This window comes from Trichosurus vulpecula, chromosome 3, assembly GCF_011100635.1.
Source record: "Trichosurus vulpecula isolate mTriVul1 chromosome 3, mTriVul1.pri, whole genome shotgun sequence".
NCBI classification, from domain to species: Eukaryota; Metazoa; Chordata; class Mammalia; order Diprotodontia; family Phalangeridae; genus Trichosurus; species Trichosurus vulpecula.
Window position 1 is genome coordinate 74482318 of NC_050575.1, and position 7069 is coordinate 74489386.

The 7069-nt window shown below is 35.8% G+C and overlaps 1 pseudogene; it reads left to right on the forward strand.

Annotated features, from left to right (window-relative positions):
- The first annotated feature begins 4603 nt into the window (after window positions 1–4603).
- LOC118843626 lies at window positions 4604–5605 on the forward strand (annotated as a pseudogene).
- The last annotated feature ends 1464 nt before the right edge of the window (window positions 5606–7069 follow it).

Genomic DNA, 7069 nt, shown 5'->3' on the forward strand with positions numbered 1-7069 from the left:
AAATTCCATTTACTAATAAAATTTTAGCTCCAGTTAAAAAAAAGAACAATTTTTTTTACATCTAAATTTACCATAACTATAACAAAGACAATTAGACACAGTTTGTTCTCTTTAGATGAAAAAGAAAGTCTTCTAAGAGAACACTGCAATCATGAGGATCTATGGAAGCTCAATGGCACAGTAGAAATAGTGTCAGGCTTACAGTCAGTAAGACCCAAGTTCAAATCCAGATTTAGACACTTGCTGTGTGATCCTAGACAAGTCACTAAATTTCCATTTGCCTCAGTTTCTTCATTTGTAAAATAGCAATAATAACAGCATTTTCCTCTCAGGGTTGTTTGTAAGTTTCAGATTAGATAATAATTGTAAAATGCTTAGCACAGTGGCTGGCACATAGTAGGACATAAGTGGCAATTATATTATTGTTGTTATTATTGGTATTATGTGAGCCCCTTTGTAGTATTTGTAATCAAGGCCTCTGCAAGGATGTTTTTGATTATATTTATTTTGCTACTAGCACTGAAGTAGTACCAAAAATTCATTCTGGAAAGGAAGCATAGCTATTGCTGGCCTTCCCACAGAAGAAAGAGGAAGCAGTTAATAAGAGAGCCTCGATAAATCACACGAGCAATCTGAGGGATAGGAATATCACATTTTGCGTTCAATTACCTCCTTAGGACAAAATTGGAAATTGATGTGAAAAGACTACTATGGTCTAAATTAAATCCAATTTGTAAAAAGGAAAAGATCCAAAATGTGTCACTGCAATGCAATGAGAGCCCAGTTCCAATTAACAGAGAATAAAATTCTCCAAAATGAGTTAATATGAAGCAGAGGTATGGCTGGCTTCTTAAATGTGAGTACTTATAGTGAGCTTAGGATAGAATAATAAAATTTTAATATGTAACTCCGATAATAATATGAGTTCTTCATTTTATACTTTGTTATGACATAGCAATGGGGGCCTCTGAAAATGCTTTCATAGGATCTAAAGGAATTAGAAGTCAGAGGGCTATAAAATCCAAGAGCAAATTATAGTTAATGATATTTCCTGTGTCTTTCTGTGAGGGAACCCAGAGGTGTGATGGAATATACATTGTGGGAAAATATATTACTTCATTTTGCCATATTGCCAGATCAGACAATGCTCCTTTTTTTTCTAAGAAAAGGACTTTCTTAAAATTCTGCACATCACAAGGTGTGCAGAATGACAAAGGGTCATTCAAGCAGATGGATTGCCAACCAGCCAAACTAGAGACAGGTTTAATTCTATTCCACTGCAGATGGGACTCACAGTAGCCAGGTAACACTAAAAGCAGTTCAATCTCAAAACTAAGAACTCAAGAATAGTATTTTTGCACACAGCAGGCATTTAATAAATGTATATTGAATAGAATCAACAGAATCTTCCTTTTAAATATGACATAAGGCTATACAAAGGTGCAGGATTGTGATAAGCAAAGTAATGCAAGCAAAACATCACAAGCCCCTTTTCAGGCAGCTTTTAATGTAAAGTGCACAAAACAAAGAAACATTTTAAAAAGGAACAGAAAGCCCCCCTCATTTTGCAGAAAAAGGAAAATGAGACCCGAAGAGGCTAAATGACTCACTCAATGTTAAACAAGATCCATTTCAGAGATTATCTTTGAATCCCAACCTAGGACTCTTTTTATTCCATTATTCATTTATACAAAGTGGCAAAGCAAAGATGTGAACCCAGGTCCTCTGACTCCAAAGATGAGTCTTTTCTGACACTGCCATGATGATATACATATCATATATACAATGATTTCTGTATTATGTTACTAACCTAAATCCTATAGGTCATCCAGCAGTGACTTGATAGAACATAGAATTTGGCATAAATTTAACTCTGCTACCTCTTTACAATTCTTCTCTGTTGGGTAGCAGTCATTTTTCATAATTAGCTGCTAAGTGAGAGGCATATCATAAGACAATAAAGTCAGGACCGGAGTTTACGTACCATTTTTCTACATATTCGGATTGAGTTTAAAATAAAAATCATTGTTTTCCTTCCTAGTGTGTCCAAAAGGCACGTGTGAAGTATCTGATGGGAAAATTATGTATAAACGCCAGGAAAAAAATTGTTTGGAAGATAATTTCTAGTTCTCTGAATGATATGCCAAAAGATGTCAGAGAAGGAGCACAACATGTTATTTAGAAACAGGAAATTTCAAAGAGCTCAATGAATAGTATCATTGTTTTGTCCACATGTTCAATTCAGATTACTTTCAGGTGTGTTCCTTTTTTTTAACCTCCCACTCACTACAATAATTTTATGAAGTAAATATGGCAGGCATTATTACCTCTAGAGAAACCAAGGCACAAAATAAAAGAATGTCTCAATATAAAATCAGAGAAAATCATTGTCATCTGACACTGAAGGCCAGTTCTGCCAGAAATTCATGAATTGACTTCGACCTTGACTTCCCTCCTTAGAGGGTAGGAGGGAAAAAAAAATTTTCTTACCAACTGAGGACAAGAGAGACACAGTCAAATTTTGGGGTAGGAACATTAAAAACTTGCTATGTGAAATACACATGTAGTAAATATTGTGAGAGCTAAGGAATACACGTGTATACATGTATATGTGCATATGTGTGTGCGTATACACATATGTACATACATATGGATATATACATACTAATACATATGCATACATATATACATGCATGCACATACACATACACATACACATACATATACACATACACATACACATACATATACATATACATATACATATACATATACATATACATATACATATACATATACATATACATATACATATACATATATATATGTGGTAGAATGAATATTAAGAAGCTTCTAGTTCAGCCTCCTCAGGCTGGCTGAGGAAACAGAACAAGAGAAGTACAAAGACTTGCCCAAGGCCACACAGATAATAAATGACGGGTAGAATTGAACCTAAATCCCTTGATTCTAAATCCATGGTTATTTCCACCAAATCATGTTGACTCTTGAAAAGCATAAAGATAAAGACATGCTCAATGCTGAGTTTCGCTGTTGTTCTTTTGTTGTTGCTTATTTGTTTTTGTCTTTGAGAAGTTTGAAACCTAGTGAAGACAACAAAGCCTGTACACAAATAAAATAGATTATGTTGTATATGCATAAAAGATGAAAAGGACTATGAGATCAGATGAGAGAGTTTAATGAGCCTAAATGACAAGCCACAGTCAAACATATTGAATAGGGTCTATAGTATATGCTTCTGTATTCTTGTCTTGAGCTCACAGAGCTGTAGGAAAAAAGATATTGAAGTCCCTAAACAAAGTGGGCTGATGTCAGCTAAGCACATGTCTCCATTAAGAATCTTGGAAAATGACCAAAATTGGGATATGTGGCAGCAGCAACCAGCTTAGAGATCTATCAGATAGATACAAAAAAACTTCATCAGAGAAGTTAAGTGACTTGTCCAAGGCCACATAGATAGTAAGCTTCACAGGAAGATTTGAGCCTAGGTTGCCAGTGATCTTTCATCTGGAATGAGGCCCAGAGAGGTTAAGTGAGTTTTCTTATGTTGGGGGGAGAGAACTAGTAATGAGAACTATGTTTTGCTAGATCAGTACATTTTGCTCTTGTTAAAAGGAAGAGTCATAGATCACATGGTATTAAAAAAAACTCCTTTACTAACACCCCCAACCTCAAGCCTCTACATTTGTGCAAAATTTAATCTTGTTCAGAGATGTTGTTTAAGAAGGACATGAAATGAATTATGGAATATTTTTCAATACTTTTTGAATGGCAAATAAGATCATTTTAAAAAAAATTTCTCAAGTATGTAAGAGAGAAAGATGGACGAGACATACAAAATCAATTGCTTTACCAACAAGTGAATTAAAAAAATAATTTCAACCCTTTACATGAGGTTGCAATAAATTATTATATCTCCTAACCTAAAGCAAGTGATATAATCAGCTTTATGCTATACTTAAGTGTTTTGTGCCACTTTGCCCTATAGTATTGAGTTAACCTTTATCTGACATTTCTATGTAATCGTTTTGGGAATGATCCAATAAATAATTAAATAAAATGAGAATAGAATGGCCTCACATACATAGATAATATTCACTCTCAGTAGCTCTAAGTGGAGGCAGATGCACTCATCAACAAAAAATTATATAGCTCCTTGTATCACCAAATCACATACAAGTGGACTGGCCATCAATGAAATCAGATCTGTTTCTCGCTGAGAACCAAAATATGCCTCCTACTGATGTACATGAAAAAGGAAGGGTCACCTTGCCAGCTGGTTCTTCCTGAAATATTTTTTTCTCTTCCATGGCTGTGTGAGAAAGAGACAGACAGAGACAGAGACAGAGACAGAGAGAGAGAGAGAGAGAGTAGTGTGTTGTGTGTTGCAGTGTTGTATGTTGTATGGGTGGGTGTTTTCTTTTGTCAAGACCTGTGATTTCATCCATGTAGGAAATTCCTAATAATAAAATTCCTTATATTAAAACATTATCTGGCACAAGTCTGGGAGCAACAGTCTCACATCTAACTCAGAACTTTCACAGCCTGACCAGCAACCTCGATATCTCCCCAGAAATCCCCCAAAATGGCATCTACTGTGAAGGATCAGCTGATTTTGAATGTCCTAAGGGAAGAACAGGTTCCCCCAGAGCAAGATCACTGTTGCTGGGGTTGGTGCAGTTGGCATGGCATGTGCCATCAGTATTTTAACAAAGGATTTGGCAGATGAACTTGCCCTAGTTGATGTAATAGAAGACAAATTAAGGGAGAGATGATGGATCTCCAACATGGCAGCCTTTTCCTCAAAACGCCAAAGATTGTATCTGGCAAAGACTACAGTGTGACTGCACACTCAAAACTGGTCATTGTTACAGCTGGGGCACGTCAATAGGAGGGAGAAAGTTGTCTTAATTTGGTAAAGCATAATGTGAATATCTTTAAATTCATCATTCCCAATATTGTTAAATACAGCCCTAATTGCAAGCTACTTATTGTTTCCAATCCAGTGGATATTTTGACATATGTGGCCTGGAAGCTAAGTGGCTTTCCTAAAAATTGTGTTATTGGAAGTGGTTGCAATCTGGATTCTGCCCGTTTCCATTACCTAATGGGGGAGAGACTTGGTGTCTATTCTTCAAGTTGTCATGGATGGGTCCTTGGAGAACATGGAGACTCCAGTGTTCCTGTATGGAGTGGTGTGAATGTTGCTGGTGTGTCTCTGAAGAATCTTCATCTTTCTTTGGGAACTGATGCTGATTCAGAGAATTGGAAAGATGTTCATAAACAGGTGGTTGAAAGTGCTTATGAGGTGATGAAGCTGAAGGGCTACACTTCCTGGGCCATTGGCTTGTCTGTGGCAGATCTGGCAGAAAGCATTATGAAGAATCTTAGGAGAGTGGATCCTATTTCCACCATGATTAAGGGCTTATATGGCATTAATGAAGATGTCTTCTTTAGCATCCCATGTATCTTGGGGCAGAATGGCATTTCAAATGTGGTGAAGGTAAACCTGAATCCGGAGGAGGAGAGCCGTTTAAAGAAGAGCGCAGATACTCTTTGGGGAATGCAGAAGGAGCTACAATTTTAAAACCTTTTAATGTGCCACCATCAAGAGAGAACATGACAGTCATTGAGGGGTTATGCATGACGTGCTTTTCAAATAGGTCAAATCTTTCCTCTGATTAGTGATTGAATACCAGAAATGTGAAACCCATGAACACACTCTAGTCTCTTCCTAAAGTTAGAAATGGGGAATAGTACAGTGTGACTACTATTTGTTAAACCCTGTTGTTGTTTGCATCTGATGCTGGATGTGACTTGTATAGTCTCAGTAGTTGGCGTCACAAGCAGAGCCAGCGTCCCACACGTATATGAACTACCTGCCATGTATGTAGGTGCTATAGATTCCCATAGGTCCAGAAGACAACACTCCTGGATACAAAACACCACACAGTAGTAATTCTTTATTGATGCATTGATTACTTTTGTGCTCCCCTTCATTAGGGTTCTATAGCATGGCACTATGTATCATCTTTCCAGAGGACCTGATTTTGTGTGTGTATATATCTATATCTATATCTATGTATAGATATAGATATATGTATATATGTATGTATTAATAGTTGTAAATTTCCATATTATATAAAAAGATCTATATATGTACAATGATGCAATCAATTCCTCAAGTGTAATGCTAACACTAAATACTGAATAAACAACAAATAAATAATTCAACAGAGAAAAGAAAACATTATCTACTATACAATTTACAGTTTTAGTGAACTGACTTCGAACTTCAGCAAGGGTCACATAGTTATTACATATCAAAGGTGGAATTTCTTCCTTCTTTTGCAGCATGTCTGTTATCCACTAAACCACACTACAGCTAAATGAATAAACATCTTTTTTTCATAGTAAATTATTACTGTAAGTATCTAAAACTGCTTAAGTAAAGGTTATAACTGAGTTTTGGGGGACCAAGGAAGAATTATACAAGCAGCCAATCCCATTATCCATCAACACTAAGTGCTTACTGTGTACCAAATACTGTATGTACTAAGCGCTGGTAATACTAGATGGATAGATAGATAGATAGATAGATAGCAATTTTTACCCTTAAAAATTTATATACTATCAGGAGAGACAAAATATGGGCATATGCAAATCTAAATTACATACCAAGTAAATATGAGGTAATATTTAGGCTATATTAGGTAATGTCAGTAGCAGCTACAGGAATGAAGAAAAATTTCACTTCGAGATGAGTTTGGAGGCAACATGGGATGCCAAGAGTTAGAAAAGATTACCAAGTGTTTTTACTGTGTAATCCTTTTTCTCTTCCTGGAGATAATTCTCTTCCAGGATTTACTTCTTGGAGTGATTCAACTTACAAGGTTGCTGATCATGTCTCTCACAACTGATCTCAAAATGTTTTGCTCCTCTCTGCTAAAAGCAGAACAACATATACATATTTTGGGGTATTTATTTTTCACATTTATTTATTTTATTTTTAACTTATGGAAAAAAAACAAGCATTTCTATAACATAGTAA